The 20,902-nt window shown below is 43.8% G+C and overlaps 1 protein-coding gene across 4 annotated transcripts in view; it reads left to right on the forward strand.

Annotated features, from left to right (window-relative positions):
* The window catches only part of LOC111875579 (ashwin), a 66,033-nt gene that overhangs the window by 7,510 nt on the left and 37,621 nt on the right, over window positions 1-20,902 (forward strand). Inside the window, exon 2 of one of the 4 annotated variants that reach the window (XM_023871930.2) lies at window positions 14,974-15,075. The exons of the other annotated variants lie outside the window; for them this stretch is intronic. The gene's annotated coding sequence lies outside the window, so the exon portion shown is untranslated. The remainder of the gene's footprint in view (window positions 1-14,973; window positions 15,076-20,902) is intronic. 4 annotated transcript variants of the gene reach the window in all.

The following is a 20,902-nucleotide window of genomic DNA, read 5'->3' on the forward strand; positions in this document are numbered from 1 at the left end:
TGAAATCAGTGAGCCAGTGTTTGTATGGCCCGTTCTACGAAGTTTACCATGCAGTGTGTGCCTGCCCGTAGGAGGCCAGGTTCGCGATGTATACCTTTGGACGCTGAGACCTTTGGTGGTCACACGCTCATACTGGACAGTGACACCTGCCGGGGGGGGAGCTGTGACGTCGGCTCCTGTCCGTGGTTTGTGTGCGCACTTCTCCCCTCTACTTTCTCTACTGTCCCCCTCTCTCCTTCCCCTTCCGAGCCGACTTAGCGGCCTAACGAGTGGAGCTAGAGGCTCTTGGCTTGTCTTTCCAACCGTTGATGGGGTAGGTTGTTCTCGTTTCGGACCACCGGTCGAGGTCATCCTCGACCGTCTAAATTAATTTCTCTNTTGTAAGATCCTCTGAAGGGTACCTACGCTTCATGGCGTGGCAGCACCTGGGATCGCAAAGGAAGATGAAATTCAAGACTCACTCTTTCGTGGGAAAGGTGATGATAACCGTTTTGGGGACTCAAAAAGGCCTATTCTGGAAGACTACATGGAAAATGGTGTACAATCAACAGTGCAAGATACAGTGATTTGCTGGCCAACAATCTGAAGCCAGCAATTCGCACCAAACGCCGAGGCCTATCGTCGAAGAAAGTGTTGTTGTTGCATGACAATGAACACTCACACAAGGACGGCCAGACCAGTGAAACCATTAACCATTTGTATTTCGAGGTACTGGAACAGCCTGCCTACAGCCCAGATCTCGCCCTTTCCGACTATCATCTCTTTGGACCGCTCAAAGATGCTTTACGAGGTTTTTGATTTTCTACGGACAAAGAAGTGGGGGAAGCAGTGCATAAACAGTTGCGCGACCAACCGAAAACCTTCTTCGTGGAGGGAATACGCAAGCTTTTGGACCGCTGGACCAAGTGCATCGAAAAGGGAGGAGACTATGTAGAAAAATGAAGTACTTGTTCAACCCCTACTTTAGTATATATGGATTGGAAAAGCAAGAGTGCGGATGATTTTTGACTTCCTACGTATTATGCTTTTGGACATTATCCATCACCTTATCTATATCTAAATTGAGCCCAACAGCACATACAGGAAATACAAGGAATCAGCTCACATGTCTCTGCTGGACCATCTGATCAGTCAGCCCAGTTTGGACATCTCTCCCATCTCGATCCCCGTCATCACAGCAGAAGTCAAGAGACTACCATAAGAAGTATTGCTTCTCTCCAGTGATGATTTCAATCAAGATACTTCTCTGGTGGAAGGCCTCATACGTATGGAGTTTTGATAATTGAATATTTTATTAGCTCTTTCAAGGCCGTACCATACCTCAAGTGGTAGTCGCTGGCTTCCCACGGCTGTCCGGGTTTGTTCCCGGCTCTTGTCAAGTGGGATTTGTGGTGAACAAAGTGGTGCTGGTACAGGTTTTCTCCGAGTACTTCGGTTTCCCCTGCCAATCTTCATTCCCCCAATTGCTCCACAATCACCCTCATCTGGGGCTGGTACAATAGGCCATAAGGGGCCACAGTACAAGGGACTTAGTCCCACCCCACTAGCATTAAAAAAAATAGGTCTTGCACATAGATTGTGCTGTGCTTGATTTATGTACCCCATCTTGAAACTGGCATAGGTGTCCAGAGATAGGGACTAGCTCTTTCTGTTGGGCCCAACTGAGTAGGTTTTACCTGAAGACAGAGACAGGATCCAGTCTCTGAAACGTGTTTTGAAAACTAAACAGTATAGTTTTTAGATCTAGACAAGGTGATGGGTAATGTCCAGAAACATAATACTTGTACAAATGTACCATTGTCACAAACTTTTAGATTTTACTCAGTTCATTGCTAGGCAATAGCCCCTGTTAACATGTCACAAAACAAGAGAAGAGTTGTTGGAGGCAGTGTTTTATGTGTGTTCTGACCCAGTGCTATAGAATGAGGACCAACTTGTCTACTTGTGAGAATCCCTTGTGGAAGTGGGTTCGTATGCCTCCACTGTAGCCCTGCAAGTTGTAGGAGGTGGCGGATTGGGAACCCAGTGCCTGGGGCTGTTTGTATGTATATATGTATGAGGGGTAGGCCTTCTCGGCCCTTGCACCATGACCTAGGTCTATTGTGCTTCCCCTTTTTTAATTATTCCCTCACCAACCCCACGTTTCGGATGAAGCGCAGGATTTTGGACGTGGGGGCGTCAGGAGATCGTCGACGATCAGGCTCCACAGCAGAGGCGAAAGTACACCCTCCTGCGGACATCCCCTAGACGCGGACACCCCCAGGGTTTCTCCCGATAATGTAGCAGCTATGATTCTGCTTTCCAGCATAGCATTGATCCATCTGTATTGCAGGCTCTATGCCATGCCTTCCAGCAGCCTGTTTGATTACATCAAATGAGGTCCTATCAAAGGCTCCTTCTATATCAAGGAATGCTCCTAAGGCAATATCCTTGTGTTCAATTGCACTTTCTATGCGTGTTACCACATTGTGTAGTGCACTTTCGGTAGACTTACCTGTTTGGTAGGCATGTTGGTTTCAGTGTAGAGGATATGTCCTCAATACCCTGTCCCTGATATGCCTATCCACTAGTTTCTCCATCGTTTTGAAAACGAAAGATGACAGGCTGATAGGACGATAAGCCTTAGCCTCGATATAATCATGTTTCCCGGGCTTTGGAATAAACGTCACCTTAACTTTCCTCCAGGCTATGGGGATGAAACCATATGCCAAGCAGGCTCTATACATGCGGCATAAGTGTGGAACTAAAAGTTCTGCCCCATGTTGCAAAAGTGCCGGTACAATTCCATCTGTTCCTGCCGATTTAAATGGTCTAAATGTGTTCAGTGCCCATCTTATTTTTGATTGATTAAGACTTTGGCCAGGTTCAAGTCTACCCTGTTCATCTTGCTTTGGCAAGTGTCCAGTTTTGCTGACCCTGTCCATCGTCCAAACTGTCAATCAATTTGGAACCAGAAAAGTGAACTCTGAATAATTCATTCAGTGTTTCCCTTCCTGTTTGAGTATACTGTCCGTTAGCCAGCTTAATTGTGTTGACCTTGTTGGTCGCCTGTTTTGCCATGATTCTCATGAGTCTGGCACCGCCTGGTACATCATTGATCTCCTGGCAGTGCCTCCTCCATGAGGATTGCTTGGCTTCCATTATTTTTTTGTTGTAACAGGTAAGGGCTTCCTTATAGGTGTCCCACTGCCCTGTTCTTTTAGCTGTATTAAACAGCCTTCTCATTTTGGTTCTAAGCCCTCTCAGCTGTTTAGTCCACCAAGGTGTTCTCCTTGGTCCGCGAGTGGTCCTAGCCCAACAATTCTGATTAAAGGACGAGATAATAGCCCATTGCAACTGGTCAACGGACTGATCAACGTCATTTATTGTGCGTATATTACGCGAGATGGCCTCTAGATTTACCTTTAGGTCATCTTTGTAAGACTCCCAATTGGTTCTGTTAGGATTCCTATAAGTAGTTTGATCTACTGTGATGTTAATTATTTTAAAGCAATTATATCTGTGATCCGATAGGGATGGCTCATCAGATACATGCCAGTTACTTACCAGGTTTCCTATGTTATTTGTCCCTAGTGTCAAATCAATAACCTCCTTCCTATTGCAAACCACAAAGGTAGGTAGGTTCATTACCATGGTTTAGAATATTCAGGTTTGAACTCACCAGAAATTCCATAAGGCTCTCTCCCCTTTGATTAGTGCCGGTGCTCCCCCACTAGATGTGGTGCGCATTGGCATCACACCCAGTGATGAGTTGCTTCTTCCTGCTAAAGCAGTAGTCTGTGATGTCCCTCATTTCCTTATTTGGTGGAGGTTCATCCGAGTCATATGGAAGGTAGACTGAAGCTACAATCAGCTCCTTGCTGCCTTCTCGATACAGGTATTTTATCCTTACCGCTGTTGAATCCCTAGAACAGAGCTCCAGCAAAGGCAAGGGATTCATGATATAAACACAGGATCTTGCATTATTACTGGGTACAACAGAGTAAACTGTTCCCCCTGNTTAAAGCAATTATATCTGTGATCCGATAGGGATGGCTCATCAGATACATGCCAGTTACTTACCAGGTTTCCTATGTTATTTGTCCCTAGTGTCAAATCAATAACCTCCTTCCTATTGCAAACCACAAAGGTAGGTAGGTTCATTACCATGGTTTAGAATATTCAGGTTTGAACTCACCAGAAATTCCATAAGGCTCTCTCCCCTTTGATTAGTGCCGGTGCTCCCCCACTAGATGTGGTGCGCATTGGCATCACACCCAGTGATGAGTTGCTTCTTCCTGCTAAAGCAGTAGTCTGTGATGTCCCTCATTTCCTTATTTGGTGGAGGTTCATCCGAGTCATATGGAAGGTAGACTGAAGCTACAATCAGCTCCTTGCTGCCTTCTCGATACAGGTATTTTATCCTTACCGCTGTTGAATCCCTAGAACAGAGCTCCAGCAAAGGCAAGGGATTCATGATATAAACACAGGATCTTGCATTATTACTGGGTACAACAGAGTAAACTGTTCCCCCTGGATTATTTAAGCCCCTTATTTGACCATTGTATTACCAAGATTCCTGAATAAGTGGTATGTCTGCCTTACCTTCAGCTAGCTGTTGGCACAGAGCTGCCGTGGCAGCTTTGCTGTGGTGTAGGTTGATCTGAAGAAATTTCATGATTTCTTCCAATTGAGGAGGTGTCAATTTCCATCTTATGTCCCTCTCCATTCTCAGTCTGGGTTCCGTGTGAAGGGGTCCCCTGATCCATTTTACTTTGGTCACCTGGGGGCCTGGGTACCTCATCCCCTTCCTCCTCAGAGACTGAGTTAGAGGATACAGTGTCTGTCACGGGTTCTGCCCGGCGCTGAACTTCAGGATCATCAAGCACCTTTAACAGTCCCCTGTGAGAGTCCTGTAAATATTTTATAACCAGTCCTCTGTATAGTAGTATATGAGTCCCGGTCTATGAATAGGATAAGCCTTTGGCCTTTCAACTCAGATTGCTTGTCTAGTACCCTCCAGTTCTCTGTATGAAGTCCTGGATTAAGGTCTGATATCCATTTCAGCAGCTCTTCCTGGTTTTGGGCAATTTTGTCCCTAGTCCCGAGAGCTACTTTAACAGCCTTAGGCAGGTTCCTGGCATCAGTAGCCTTCAGCTTAGTCCCTGATTTGAGTCTGTGTTTGTCAATGGCTCTGATGAGCCACTGACCAGACTGTTGGTCGGCACATATATAGATAAGTGCACCTCCCAACAGTCTGCAGGATTTAGAGTGTGGTAGTTCTTCCTTTGGAGGCCTACGTAACACCTTGCCCAATGCTTCCAGAATGGAATTTTGGTCATTTTCGGTAAGCTTATCCTCAGGGTAAGTCTCCTTGAAGATAGCTACCTTTACATTGGTCAGAGCCTCCTTGTAAGTCCCTGGTCCTTTACAGTCCCTGGGCTTTTTCAGAGTTGTAGCCATTTCTGTAGGGGTACTGCCCTCCCACCTTGGCCTCTTAAAGGTGCCGGTGGGGGGTTCTCCCTGCTTGGACGAGCTTGCATTCCCTGGTTGCTGACTGCTCCCAGTTCCTGCTTTGCATGTCTCAGCTTTTGCCTGTTTTAACTTCCGTCTAGCGCATCCAAACAAAGCTTTCTTCGCCAGACAGGGTCCACCTACTCCAGAGCCTAGGTGTCCCAGTCTTTCCCCTACTGCAGGTATGTTAGAAGTACTAGCTCCCTGCAGTGGTGTGTCAGTACTACCGACTCCCAAGAGAGGAGTTTTTGGTTTTGCCTCTGGCAAGTTTTTAATCACTGGTTCATACTTGCCTTTGGCTGAAATTTCAACAGCAGGTTTGCCGGTTGCAGCTGGGCCCCTTAATGGTTCACCAGAGCTTACAGGTTTCTGCTGAAGCATTTCTCATAGGGATCCCCTTGAAGGGGGGTCCCTCTTCAGTTTAAGGTTCTTTCGACCGGTTTTTGTTTTGGATCCCTTTTTCATTTAGGTCCCATGAGTAATGGGGATTTAAAAGGTCATCACCCGCAGAGCCCTGTATGGGTGGAAGGCATAAATACAACTGGGTGCTGCCTGGTGCCCGAGGGGATCAGTCGTGACACTGGCCAATAACCACCCCAGTGCCATGCAGCCCTCGGCACAATGCCTCACACCTTGGCTTAGGAGGTTTGTCCTTCATAAGTATAACCCTCACAAGCCTCCAGGACCAAGAGTGCATGTTTGGGGGGAGAGGGGTATCCCAGATGATAAATAGGAGTTTGATACTAATTGTCATGAGGTTGCAACCAGGGCATCCTGCACGAGATTATCGCCCCTGGAGGTTGCTTCAGAGCTCCCCCATTCCCGCCCCTCCACATGGGTTGTTCAAAACCATTTTAGAGTGTTGAGCTCTAAGGCTTGCGGCACCTTATCGGTACTGTAGGGAGACAACTCAAATAGCCGTAGCTACCCCCATAGGAGTGCTCTCCCACATTCGTCCCGGGTACATCATAATGAGACCCAATAGTCATTATGCCACCACGTGGGAGGCTCTGGTCAGATAGCCATTGGCCTTTATGGAAACTCGGCCGCCAGCCCCGGAAGCTCATGCTAATGCAGACCCCCAAGACTGTCGTTGCCAAGCAGGACCACGAGGAGGTGTTCCAAATCTGTGTCTCAACGCATCCCTGGTCTATGATACATCCCCACCCTGCCTGCCTGGGGCTGTAACTGGGCCACCCTGTTCCTGGACTATATATGAGAGTAAGCCAATAAGTAAGTTACAAATGGATATAGAACTTAAACAAGTAAGAGTACTGATTTGGAAAATGCTTTTGTTTCTCAACATAATCTCCCTGTACATTGAGGCACTTGTCCCATCATTTCACAAGCCCCTGAAAACCAGCAGCATAAAATTCTTTGCGCTGCTGTCGGAACCAGGTGGTGAGACTTCCCTTTGTACAGCTTCACTGTCGGGAAAATGCTCAGCCAAAAGATGATGTATAAGAGGGCTGAACAAATGGAAGTTGCTTGGAGCAAGACTCATCACCTGTGACAGTTCGGGCTATCATATTGTGTCCTTCATCGTGGTAGCAATTGAGATGCTGTAATGCCAGGCCCATTCTTTGCATTTTGTGTTGTGTGGTCAGCATGCGCGGCACCCCTCGTGCACAGACTTTTTGTAAACCTAGCCTGTCATGCGACTTCCCATTTGTTCAGCCCTCTTTAAGGGAGGTCACCACCTGGTTCCGACAGCAGCCCAAAGAATTTTATGCTGCTGGTTTTCAGGGGCTTGTGAAATGATGAGATAAGTGCCTCAATGTACAGGGAAATAAATGCAATGTTGAGAAATAAAAGCATTTTTCAAATCACTGCTCATATTTGTTTAAGTTCTATATCCATTTGTAACTTAATTTTTGACTTACCTACGTAAATATGGGGACCTGGCCCTTGAGGCTGGGGGAGTCATGAATCTCAGAGAGTAAAATATGATTATGAGTCCTACGGGGCTTGGACCTGAGAATGACTGCACTGATGAGAGCCAGCAGCAGTTGTAAATGACAGACCTATCCTCTCATCAAAGAGGATGTAACATGAGGACTATAAAAGCAGGTGTTCAGTTAAAAGAAGAAATTGCTGGACCTGAGTCTCAAGGGGCCTGTTGCCAAGATGAACTGATAGTTGGTAAACCGTCAGTCATAAAGTCACTCTGAGTGTGACTACATGTGAGAGCTGGAACCTATCATATGTATACAATTATATAACAGAATTGTGCAAGCAACAAGCATAAGTCATACATATTCATGAGAGTGAACATGTTCGTAGTATAGGACAAGACAAAGCCAGACAGAAAATATAAGGGGCTTAAACTAATTCGTGGTCCAGTTTACAACTGTTTGAGTGCCTAAGCTTTCATTGAAGCATAAGATATGCATGATCTGCTTTGCAAAGCCTGAACCAACAGAGCACTTGTGTATAGTGTGAAAAGAAAACAGTAATATGCTATATGTGCAATACCTACACTTGACGAAAGGCCAAACATATTCATAAGAGTGGTTAGTACAGACTACATAGTGTGTTCATGGCCAATGTCCATTCAGCAAAAGTGGTATCAGTAAAGTTTGCTGCCCAGCTGCGGTTATGTGCAGTGCTATATAAAACAACAAAACAAGTGGTGAACTTGTGTGTGCACCAAGATGGTGGACGCTCCAAATACCAGGATCCTGGATATCGCTGAAATCTGAATGTCATGCCATTACGAATTGCAGCAGGTATATAAAAACACTCAAGGGCATTGAGGTTCTTGCTGGATGCACACCACCTAAAATGGGGGAAGTGTCCTGGTGGACCTCTGTTGTGAATAGTGCAGAGGATAACAGCAAAATTTTGTAAAGGTCTAGGTGGGAAGCTGCTTTTTAGCACTTTTTATGGCATGTACATGGTAACATTGAATGAAGTGAAGGATAGAGTTGTGTAGTGAACAAAACCTCCATGGAATTAATGGCCCAGGGTGATGACTTCCATGAAGTAAACAGATGCAAGAGACGTATCTATGATAACACCTCAAAGACAGCCAAGACTAAACCAGACCTAACATCCACAGCTTTCACACTGCCTCCAAAATCAGTGTTAACTAGCGACTTCTTTTGCACCTCTCAGCAGAACTACTGACATGGACATGGAGACTGCTAGAGAAGAGAGCACACTACCAGAGAAGGACACTTGTAGAAAACCAGGTAGTCATTACCAGTATTGATGACTTCTACCACAAACCTCATTTGACTCCAAAGTGACATAAACAACTGCATTAAAGGAGAGTATGAGTTCCAAAATACATGAAATGGAACCCGTAACGAAAAACAAAAGAAATGGAATGCTGTTCAGCCATTAAATCCTACCTGGAAAAAATAATGTCCACTATTTTCCTTCTTCCCAAATTCTGAAATTTCTGTCAAGGCAGTAATACATCACCTCCCTGACATGCCTGTGGAAGATATTGCAACAGCCTTGAGGACATAGGTAGAGTTATACAGAGCTCAGACTGGCCATATGCAGTGGTACATCTGCCAAAACTTTGGTATGTCTGGGCCAACTGCAAGCAAGCCCTTTGATGTTTGTGGTGTACTGACATCCACCTGCATAAGGAATGCTCTGAAAAGAGAGATACAAAATCCACACTGAACTGCTGCAGTTGGACCCCAGGAGAATGAGGGAAACCTCATCCAATGTCATCCAATGGAGCCTTGCTATAGGAGAACTGCAGAGGAGAAGAACATCATGAACTTCCGAGGGATCCCCTGGGAGGACATTCTTCTTTGAGTTCACCTCACCAGAGCAGTCCTTTCCAGCTGCACTACATCAGGACACAACACCAGTGTGCACAGGTGTAGCAAACAGATGGGAAAAGTTTATGACCTCCTGTACAGCAGAATCTGCCATAACATGAAATTCAGAAAACATGCCTCTTAGTACAGGATTCCAATTCATCTACCAATAACATGTTAAAAGTCACCACTTTAGTGCAGTGGATCGTGTTGGAGCTCAGTGAAGCTGTGTCAGAAAAAGACAAAATATTTGTCATTAGAAAAATGGTAGTTAATTTAATGCAACAAAATGGCTGCTCGAAGTCATAGCATTTAATGCAAGTGACGTTTAGAGGCAGCGCTATGAGCTCAGTAAACAGCTGCAAGACTTAAATACAGATGTGGCTGTTCTCTCAGATGCACATCTCAAATCCCATGAGAGTTTCTTTATCCAAATTATCACTTTATCAGACTGACTGCTTCCCGGGAAGAAAAGGTGAAACTGCTGTTGCAGTTAGAAAAGGCATTCCCCATGACCATGTAGACCTGCCTCCCCTTGCTTCACTGCAAGCCACAGGGGCCTGCATACTGATTGGTAATAGTGAAGTTCCTCTTGCAGCAGTCTGTAAGTCACCAAGCCATGGTTGGAATAATGCAGACATTATCGAGCTCTCAACATTCAGACATAAGATGCTACTGGCAGGAGATCTGAATACTAAACATCCATTTTGGAATTGCATATTTTCCAGCCATTTGGTGGGTAACTAGTGAATTTGTTGGATATAATAGCGTTTGAAAGTTCACCATAATGTCCCACTCATTACTGTCCTACGGGAAATGGTGTGCTCAATATTGCTGTGCACAAGAATGTCCGGATGTGAGAAGTCATTCTGTGACATTCTGGACTTAGATCACCTACCAGTTGTGTTCCACTTACTGGGTCAAGTTAGAACTAGGAACCTTTCAGACTCAGTTGACAAATTCACAGATTGGGAGCAGTTTCAGAGCCTTGCCTCTGAATTAATTTCAACTAGAATCCAAATTAAGTCAGGAGACAAAGCTGAAAAAGCAGCCCACAACTTTACTGCATCTATAGCTTCTGCATGTAGACTATCGGCAAACCAACTTACACTCGGACAGTTAATTGGGGTACCAAAACCTACAAACGAATTACCCATAGAAAGGCACTTGAACAGCAGGAAACAAAAGGAGGGATTGTGATGCCTCAGGCATCTTCGGTTTTGCCATTTCCCTACACCTTGCAAGGAAGCAAAAGTTATAATATTACAGAAACCCAGGAAGGACCCAAATTTCCATCAGAATATATGTCTGATTTGCCTCTTGTCCAAAACAAGCAATCTCTTCCAGAAAGTTATCCTGACAATAGTCGAAAAGCATATTGAAGAAAGAGGCCTGCTTAAAGCAAGCCAGTATGGTTTTCATGCTCATCACAACATGACACTTCAATGTTTGAGGCTTACAGACTACTTCACCTTAAATTTCAACAATAACACATCTATAGCTCTGGTATTGGATAATTGAAAAAGCCTTTGATACACCATTATCTGTATTAAAGTTTTTGAACAGTCCATTCAAGCTTATTAGCTTTTCTCTTTCTCAGAGAAGATTCAAGAGTCTTGGTTGAAGGTGAAATATCTACACCAAGGTATATACAGTACAATCTCGGTAATCCGGCATCAGGTGCCAGAGAGGTATCTGCGGACCTTTTGCAGGTTTCTGCAGCAGCAGAGGCTGTCTTGTGTTCAGTCGAGCTTGACAAACTAATTTATATAGACCCTCGCTAGTACACACTGTTTCAGTTCTTCAATACTGTACATTTCTATAGAGAACCTTTCATACAGCGGTAGATTTATTTATTTATTTATTTATTTATTTATTTATTTTTTTTTTTTTGCAAAAATGCAGTGAAATGAAGCCCCAAGTATTGAATTACTGGACAAAAATTCACAGGACTCATTTATTAATGTAAAATGAACAAATGGTGAGAAATTCTGTTAAATGTTTTATCAGTTCTGAAACAACCTAATAAATTTGTTCCAACTTTTTCCAGTAATCCATCCTTTTCGGTAATTCGGCAGTACCTTGGTCCCATACATGTCAGATTACCAAGATTGTACTGTGCAAGCAGGGGTGCCACAAGGTTCCATCCTGTCCTCAGCAGTGTGCAGTATATATATATAAATAAATGATATGCCCCACACACCTGGTGTCTGACTAGGTCTCTTAGATGACGACACCTCTTTATGTGGCAAATGTGACAGACTACTAAGAGGGTTATGTTCTCGGAAAGCTGCATTGAGGTCTCAGTGCTACTGAGATATGGTGTGAACACTGGAACATCAAAATCAATGAAGATAAGACTCAGATGATAGACTTAGGCCCTGCGAGGCTTGCCTTACATTGAATGAATGAAATATCCCATTCATCAGTCATGTAAAATATCTGGATGTAATCCTCAAAAGGATGATTACGTGGAGACTACACATAGAAATGACTGGTGCCAAGGCCTTCAGAAAATTAATTAGGATGTACACCCTATACAAAAGTTAGTGTTTAAGCTCCAACATTAAAGTAACCCTCCATAAAGCACTGGTTAGATCAGTAATGACTGGGAATTAGCAACAGACATCTACCTCATAAAATTGCAGTGCCTACAAAACAAGGTTCTCTGAACCATTACAGAATTTTCCAAGATGCACACCATTTCGCAATTTGTACTTGGCTTTCAACATTTCATATTTATATGATTGTATATCAAAATTATGCAGGAAAGAAGCGTAAGTCATATAAAATCGTGAGAAATAGCATGATGTATGTGTGCTACATACACTTTACATTGGCGAAGCCTATTCATAAGAGACAAACCCATCCTTTCATCAGAGAGGATGATATGCAAGGGTTCAGTTGCAAAAAATAAATCTCTGCTCTTGGGGCCTGGCAAACCACCTGTCATAAAATAACGCTGATTCTGACTCTGACTAGTTGTGAGATGGTCGAAGGCCTGCAATGACGTGGCTACCATTGGGATCCATTACCAGGCAATGGCTAATGAACACATAGAAGATTTAGCATGAGCTGTAATGAGAAGCAGAATGTGCCAGTTAGTGAGAGCATTTTAATTACTTCTAGTTATGATTTATAACTTTTGGATAAATAAGTTACCAGTCAAAACCCCTTCTGTAGTCACTAACACATGATAATATGTTGTATTTTTAGTAGCAAATTTCATGACCTCTGCTGGACTATGCAGCATTATATATACAGATTATTATACTCTTTAAATTTCATGAAGTTTGTTTTGTCAGAAGTTATATTGTCATATGTTAATGACTAGTCTCAGGGTTTGGATTGATAATTGGATTCATTGAATGCTTATAACTTGTAACGACAAATGATTATAACAGTCTCACTGATTTGCACACTGTATGGCGCACATAAAGCCTTCAGTTTCTTCACAAGTCATTATCAAAGTCAAAGTCACATTGGGACTGACGGTCAGTCAGTCAGTCTTAATATTGAGCCCTATCTGGGGCTCATGGCCAGATATTTAATACTGTTTGACAGTTTCGCTCTTGTTTTTTTTTTGGGGGCGCCCTCTCTTATGAGAGAACAGGTCTGTCTTTTGCCCAAGTCATTGTCTGCTGTAGTAAGTCATTTGTCATAATGTAAAGGATATGTACATTTTAATTGTTAAACATGTTGATAAATGCATATAAAACATATACAGGGCGTCTGTTAGTCTAGGCCAAGTACAGCAGATTATGCCCTATTTCTAGTAGCTTCTGCTACAATGGCAATCTAGTCACTTGAACAGTCGTATGCTTGACCGCTGCTGAGTGTAAGCCTCTTATACTTTCTGTATGGGGTTCTTGCTCAGTATTGCGACCATTTTCATTATGATTTTGTATGACTTCTGCTTGTTGCATGAATAATTTTGTTATATAATCATATACATATGGAATTTTGAAAGCCACGTGTAAATCGCGAACCCCTGTGTGCCTTGGAAATTTGCCAGTGGTGCTGAGAACCTTGTTTTGCAGGCGCTGCAATTTCACTAGATGGGTACCTGTTGCGAAATCCCGGGCAGGACTAGCATAAGTCATTACAGATCTAATGAGAGCTTTCTGGAGGGTCAGCTTAATGTTAGTGCTTAATTGCTCACTTTTGAATAGAGAATACAAAATTATAAATGTTCTGAAGTCCTTGGCTTTGATCATTTCTATGTGTAATCTCCATTTAACCCTCCTATTAAAGATTACACTGAGATATTTTACACTATTTACAAATGAAATATATCTTCCATTAAATGTAAGACGAGACACAGGCGGATGACTGCAAGAACTAGCCATTACTAAGTAGCGGCTGCTAGTATAGCCTTGGCATGAACTGCATAGAAAACACCATTTCCAGCAGTTCATCTATTGTCTGTTGATCCACACATGCTGTCATGTTACCATATAAATTTAATGATATTAAACCATTTTTTCACTCTAGCAAAGACTTCGTTCTTTCAGTCATGAAAGCAGTAATTTCTGAGTGTGTAATGAGAATACTATAATAGTGTCATCAGTGACGAGTATAGTTTTGCATTGCAAATTGATGTGAAACCATGATAAAATAACCCACAAAGGAAATAACGTTGATGGTTATGTGATTCCTTGTTAAAATGCTAGAGTTGAAAATGTTATAAAACATATATTCTGAGATGCTCAGTTTTTAAGGTACCAAGTGTGCTAACATACTTTCAGTGCTATTTGTCATGATATGTAGCATGTTGGTGGTGTGCTCAAGACACAGAGCGCAACAGGGGTCAGTTATCATTGAATGATCCTGGAATACACACATGATGAATGTTTCAACCTGCTCACAATCCTCGGTACCTGTAATAGTCCCTGGTACTGCTGTGTGAATGAATGCTGTATTATTCTGGTTGATATCATCCGGACACTAATGTGTAGCAACAATTGGAGCAGCATGTCTGTGAGGCACAGTGTAACCCCCATGACACAAATAAATGCAGGTTGTGCCCAGACTGTACAAACACCAGCTGATGAAGATGCCATAATTTGAACTGTGGAGTGAGGGATGTGGAGGAACTTATGTAATACTGCACAAGAATTTGGACTATTCGAGCCAAGTGTCCTCAGAGTACTTCATGACAATCAGTTGCACCTGTACAACTTCTCAACGAGAGCACATAAATTTACAGAGGACTGACCTCTGTGGATGCAATTTGGCAAATGGCTTTGACAGGAACATACTGTGGATGAGCTCTTTTTACGTTACATTTTTGGGACAGATGAGCAGGTCTTACTTGTGACATTGTGTTCAGTGTCCAAAACAGTCATCACTGGGCACAGGATAGTCCTCATCCTATCTACCAGTGTGCATATCAAGCCTGGTTCAGCATCAGCATGTGGGCTGAAATCATTGGGGACATTGTCATATGCCCCCGTCTGCTACTTGACATGCTGACTGCTTAATGATAGGATTTTCTGAAAACTGTTTTACTGTAGCTGGTTAAAGGTGTGCCTCTACCTGTGAGGCAAAGTTTGTGGTTTCAGCATGATCGGGCACCAGCACACCATGGGGAACATGTCTGGCAGTGGTTGAATGGAAGGTGGATTGAACATTGAGGATGGATTGCAAGGGCTCCTTGGTCACCAGATCTAACTCTGATGGATTTTATTCTGTGCAGATAGGTGAAGGGGCATATTTAAGCAGTCCCTCCAAGGACTGTTGAAGATCTCATGGCAAGACTTCAAGCACCCGTGACAGCAGTTGATGCCAACATGTTAAGGCATGTTCAAGACACGTGTTCATAGGACATACGTTATGCAATATTTTCAACTTGTTTTTTAACAAGAAATCAAACTATGGAGAGGTTCTGTGTTAACCCTTTGACGCAGTCATTTAAATTCCGCTGCCGTGTCTCTCCNTGAAAGGTTCTGTGTTAATTTTGTTTTATTCTGTGTGTGAGTGTTTATGAGAAATGTAATGTAATGTATGTATGTATGTAAGGGGTGGGCCATAAAAATCAGCCCTCGCACTATGACCTTCAGTGATCTATTATGTTTCCCTTGGATTAGCCCTTTACCCTGCTTATGGGATCATCATAAAAGTCACTTGGTTCCATAAAAAACTGACCAAAGTGATGACATTTTAAATAACCTATGTCCTCACAATTACACAGGATGTGTGTGGCTGATTCGTTTTCTTGTAAGCACCTTTCACAACTTGGGTTATCTGTCAGTCCCAGCTTGAAAATGTGTCCTTTTAGGTAGCAGTGTTCAATATGTAATCCTGCTAACACCCATCTTAGTTGATCTCTGTTTAATCTCAACAGATCCTTCGTTCTTCTGGCCGAGGGTCCTGATATAAAACCCTTTGCATGTTTTGAGTCCAATTATGCAGTCCCAGTATTTTTTATGATTTCTATCTGTCCAGTACCTGATCGCTTTCTTAGCAACTGCAACTGAGATGCTGCAAGCTGGTTCTGGTCCTATGAACGGCAGTTCAGATCCTGTCCTTGCCAGTTGATCTGTGATTTCATTCCCTGCAAAACCCTCATGACCTGGCACCCACATCAGTTGTACTCTGTTATGTCTGGCCAGTTGTATGAGGGATTGGTGGCAGTCCCAAACCAATTTTGAAGTGATTTGGTGTGTACCAAGTGCTTTAATTGCAGCTTGACTGTCTGATAGGATATAGATGTCCCTCTTTCTATAGTTCATATCTAAATTCTCAACTGCGCATGCCTTAATGGCATACACCTTTGCCTGGAATACTCTTGTGTACTGACCAAGGCTGAAGGTATGCTTCAGCCTCGTTCGATCACAATACAAGCCAGCTCCAGTGCCTTTATTTGTCTTGGAGCCATCTGTATACCAGATTAGTCCCTCTGTTCTATCAGGTAGAAGTCCCTTCTTCCATTCACTTCTGTCAGAGAATCTGATCATGAATGGTTTATCACAGACATGTCTTGGTATCATTCTGTCAGAACCCATCTGTAAGATAGGTTTTTTTTCCATGTCCTGAGTCATGTATGCATGTTCAAAACCTTTGGATTTAGGTCTCCATTGATCATTGCAACGTAATCTGTAATTTCCTAACTTGGCCCCTGCTTCCATCTGCAAATGCATTGGAGGGAGTCCTAGTAGGAATTCCATTGTAGCTGTTCTCATTGCTCCTGTAATTCCCAAGCAGGCTGTCCTTTGCAATTTGCTTAGTTCAGCCTGACTTGTCTTGTGTTAACTCTAGGCCACCATATAGTGGCGGCATAGGTGATTATGGGTCTTACCACCGCAGTGTATATCCAATATACCACCCTTGGTGTCAGTCCCCAAGTCTTCCCAAACGTGCCTCTGCATGTCCAAAAGGCCTTATAGGCCTTTATTAATAGCCTTATCCAGCTGTTTTTTTCTATGTCAGCCCTTTGTCTAATGTTAATCCAAGGTATTTAACTTCACTGGATAGCCGGATTGCTTTACTGAAGAGGATTGGTTCCTTTAGCCCCTTTATATCGCTCTTCCTAGTAAAGGGTACAATCACAGTCTTCTTTGGATTGATAGGCAAGTTTGTCCTTTCGCACCACTGTTGAACTGTATACAGGGCTGTTCCCATTAATTAGGATTGCTATATCATCAGTATATCCTACTGTGAAGTGGTCTGTATTGAGCTCCCAAAGAAGATCATCCATGATCAGGCTCCACAGGAGAGGGGAAAGAACACCCCCCTGCAGACACCCTCTCGCCACAGGGGCTCCCAAGGTCTCACCAGACAACGCAGCACTTATATTCCTGCTTTCCAGCATGGCACAGATCCATCTGCATATTGAGGGCTCAATGCCATGCCTTTCAGCAGCCTGTTTTATTGTGTCAGAAGAGGTTCTGTCAAAGGCTCTCTCTACGTAAGGAATGCTCAAAGGGCAATATCCTTGTGTTCAGTAGCATTTTCTCTGTGTTTTACTACATTATGCAATGCAGTTTAAGTAGATTTACCTATTTGGTAAGCTTGTTGGTTTCGGTGCAGAGGATGAATTTTCAGTGCACCATCCCTAACATGTCTGTCTACCACTTTCTCCATTGTTTTCAAATGGAAAGATGACAGGCTGATAGGACGATAAGCTTTAGCCTCGGTATAATCAAGTTTCCCAGGCTTCAGAATAAATGTCACTTTAACTTGCCTCCTGGCCGCAGGGATAAACTCATGCGCCATGCAGGCTCTAAATATTTGCATAGGTGTGGGACTAAATGTTGCTGTAGAAGTAAAAAAAAAAAAGTAAGGCTATCCCTGTACCAGGCCATGAAGACCCATAGGGTTATGAGACGTTGAGGGTCCCACATTATCTAGACAATCGGTTCAAAGATGGTGGTTAGGTTGCCAGCCTTACGCGCTGGCCACGCTTTACTCCCAAGGAAAATTATTTAATTAATTCCTGGTACTCATTTCTGTTAGAGGTTGAGTGAAACCCAAGGCCATAGTGGGGCTGGAAGGATTAGGTCAATTGAAAAAATCCAATGACCTCATCGGGACTTGAACCCGCGACCTTCCAGCTTGTAGTATAGCCCCTCAACCAACTACACTGCTGCGTTCCCCCCTTGCTGCAGAAGTGCTGGTACAATACCATCTGTTCCCGCAGACTTAAATGATTTGAAGGTACCAAACCCCCATCTGATTTTTGATTGATTGATTACCTGACCAACCAGGTTCCAGTCTTCCCTGTTCATTATGTATCCACATACGTCCAGGTTCTGCTGGCCCTGCTCATCACCTGAATCTTCAATCAGCTTTGAATCTGGGAAGTGGACTCTGAACAGTTCCTTCACCGTCTCTTCTCCAGTTTCGGTATACTTACCATCAGGCAGCTTGACAGTGCTGACCTTATTGGTCGCCTGTTTTGCCATGACCCTCATGAGTCCAACACTACCCAGTACATCATTGATCTCCTTGCAGTACCTCCTGCATGAGGATCATTTGACTTTCCTTATCTCTTTATTGTAACAGGTGAGGGTTCTGTTTGCTGTATTAAATAGCTTTCTTGTTTTAACTCTTAGCCCACTCAGCTTTTTATTCCACCAAGGTGCATTCCTTGGTAAGCGAGTGGTCTTGGCTGGGCAATTATGATAATAGGACAAGATGATGGCCCATTGCAGCTGATCAACAGATCGATCTGTGTCCCTTATCATGCTTATATTTCATGAAATAATCTCCAGGTTCACCTTTAGGTTGTCCATGTATGACTCCCAATTGGTTCTCATGGGGTTCCTGAAGGTAACTTGTTGTGCTGTTATGTTACCTATTTGAAAGCATATGTATCTGTAGTCCAATAAAGACGGCTCATCAGATACATGCCAATTACTTACCAGGTTTTTATATGGTATTTGTCCCTAGTGTCAAATGACTAATCTCCTTCATATTGCAAACCACAAAGTTAGGTTCATTACCATGCTTTAAAATATTCAGGTTCGAACTCTCCAGAAATTCCATGAAGCTCTCTCCCCTTAGGTTGGTGCCAGTGCTTCCCCACAGGATGTGGTGCGTGTTGGCATCACACCCAGTGATGAGTTGCTTTTCCTGCTATTGCAGTAGTCTATGATGTCCCTCATTTCCTTAGTTGGTGGTGGTTCATGTGCATAATATGAAAGGTAGACTGAAGCAACAATCAACTCCTTGCTGCCCCCTTGATATGTATATTTTATCCTCACTGCTGTTGTGTCCCCGGAACAGAAATCCAGCAAAGGTAAGGCATTAACATGATTCCTAATATAGACACAGGATCTCACATTGTTACCAGGTACAGCAGAGTAAACTGTTCCCCTGTGTTAGTTAAGCCCCTTATTTGACCCTTGTATAACCAAGGTTACTGAATAAGTACCATATTTGCATTTCCCTCAGCTAGTTGCTGGCATAGAGTTGCCATGGCCACTTTGCTGTGGTGTAGGTTAATTTGAAGGAATTTCATAGTGTGTATGTGTTATGGATATGTTAGGTGTATGCAGAATTTGGTTTACTTATCTCTTCCATTTTGGGAGGGGTCAGTTTCCATCTTATTTCCCTTCCTATCCTCGGACTGGGTTCCATGTGAAGGGGTCCCCTTATCCGCTTTGCTTTGGTCAATCAAGGGAGTGGGTATCTCATCCCCCTCCCCCTCAGAGACCGAATATGAAGATGTTGTGTCTGGCACAGGTTCTGTCCGGTGCTGAATTTCGGGATCTTTCAGCACCTTAACAGTCCCCTGTGAGAGCCCTGTAAATATCTTGTAACCGGTCCTCTGTATAATATGTGTAGTATAAGAGTTCTGGTCTATGAGTAAGATAAGCCTCTGACCTTTTGGCTCAGATTGCTTATCAAGTACCCTCCAGTGCTCAGTATGAAGTTGTGAATTGAGGTCTGCAATCCATTTCAGCAGATCTTCCTGATTCTGGGCAACTATGTCCCTAGTCCAGAGAGCCACTTTAACTGCCTTGGGCAAGTTCCTGGCATCAGTAGCCTTCAGCCAAGCCCCTGATTCCAGCCTGTAGTTGTCAGTGGCTTTGATGAGCCATTGACCAGACTGTTGGTCGGCGCATATGTAAATAAGTGCACCTCCCTCCAGTCTGTAGGACTTCAGGTGTCATAGTTCTCCCTTTGGAATCCTACTTGATGCCTCCCCCCATGCTTCCAGAATGGAGTTCTGGTCTTCTTCAGTAAGCTTATCCTTGGGATATGTTTCCTTGAAGATAGCTACCTTTATATTGGTCAGAGCCTCCTTGTAAGTCACTGGGCCTTTTCAGAACTCTGGTCGTTTCCGTAGGGGTACTGCCCTCCGACCTTCGCCTCTTAGGGGTTTTGGTGGGGGTTTCTCCCTGCTTGTGCGAGTCTGCATTTCCTGGTTGCTGACTGCCCCCACTTGCTGCTTTGCGTGCCCCAGCTCTTGCCTTTTCTAATTTCTGCGTAGCGCATCCAGACAATGCCTTCTTCACTAGACGGAGTCCACCTACTCCAGAGACTAGGTGTCCCAGTCCTCCTCCTGCTGCAGGTGTGCTAGAAGTACTAGCCCCCTGTTGTGGTTATGTCAGTACTACTGACTCCCAAGAGAGTAGTTCTTGGTTTTACCTCAGATTTCAAATCACTGGTTCATCCCTCCCCTGCTGAAGCATTTCTCGTGGGGATCCCCTTGGATTGGGGTCCCTCTTCTGTTTAAGGTCCTTATGACCGGTTTTAAATTTGATTTCTTTATTCATTTCAGTCCCATGAGTCATGGGGATTTAATGATCACCACCCGCAGCACCCCATACGGGTGAAAAGCATAAATAAATCTGGGTGCTGCCTGGTGTCCCAAGGGTATTGTTCACGACACTGGCTAATTACCACCCCAGTGCAACGCAGCCCTCAGCACGATGCATCACACCTTGGCTTAGGTGGTTTGGTCCTGTTATTAATAAGACCCTCGGAAGCCTCCAGGACCTAGAGTGCCTTTTCGGGGGGAGAGGGGTATCTCAGATGATCAGTGGGATTGCAGTACCAGCTAGTTTTGAGGTGACCAAGGAAACCTGAATGAGAGAGTCGCCCCTGGGGCTGGCCTATAAGCTCCCCCATTCCCACCCCTCCACATGGGTTGGTCAAACTGGTTTAGAGTGTGGGCC

This window comes from Cryptotermes secundus, unplaced genomic scaffold (assembly GCF_002891405.2).
Source record: "Cryptotermes secundus unplaced genomic scaffold, Csec_1.0 scaffold1950, whole genome shotgun sequence".
In the NCBI taxonomy this organism is placed as follows: domain Eukaryota; kingdom Metazoa; phylum Arthropoda; class Insecta; order Blattodea; family Kalotermitidae; genus Cryptotermes; species Cryptotermes secundus.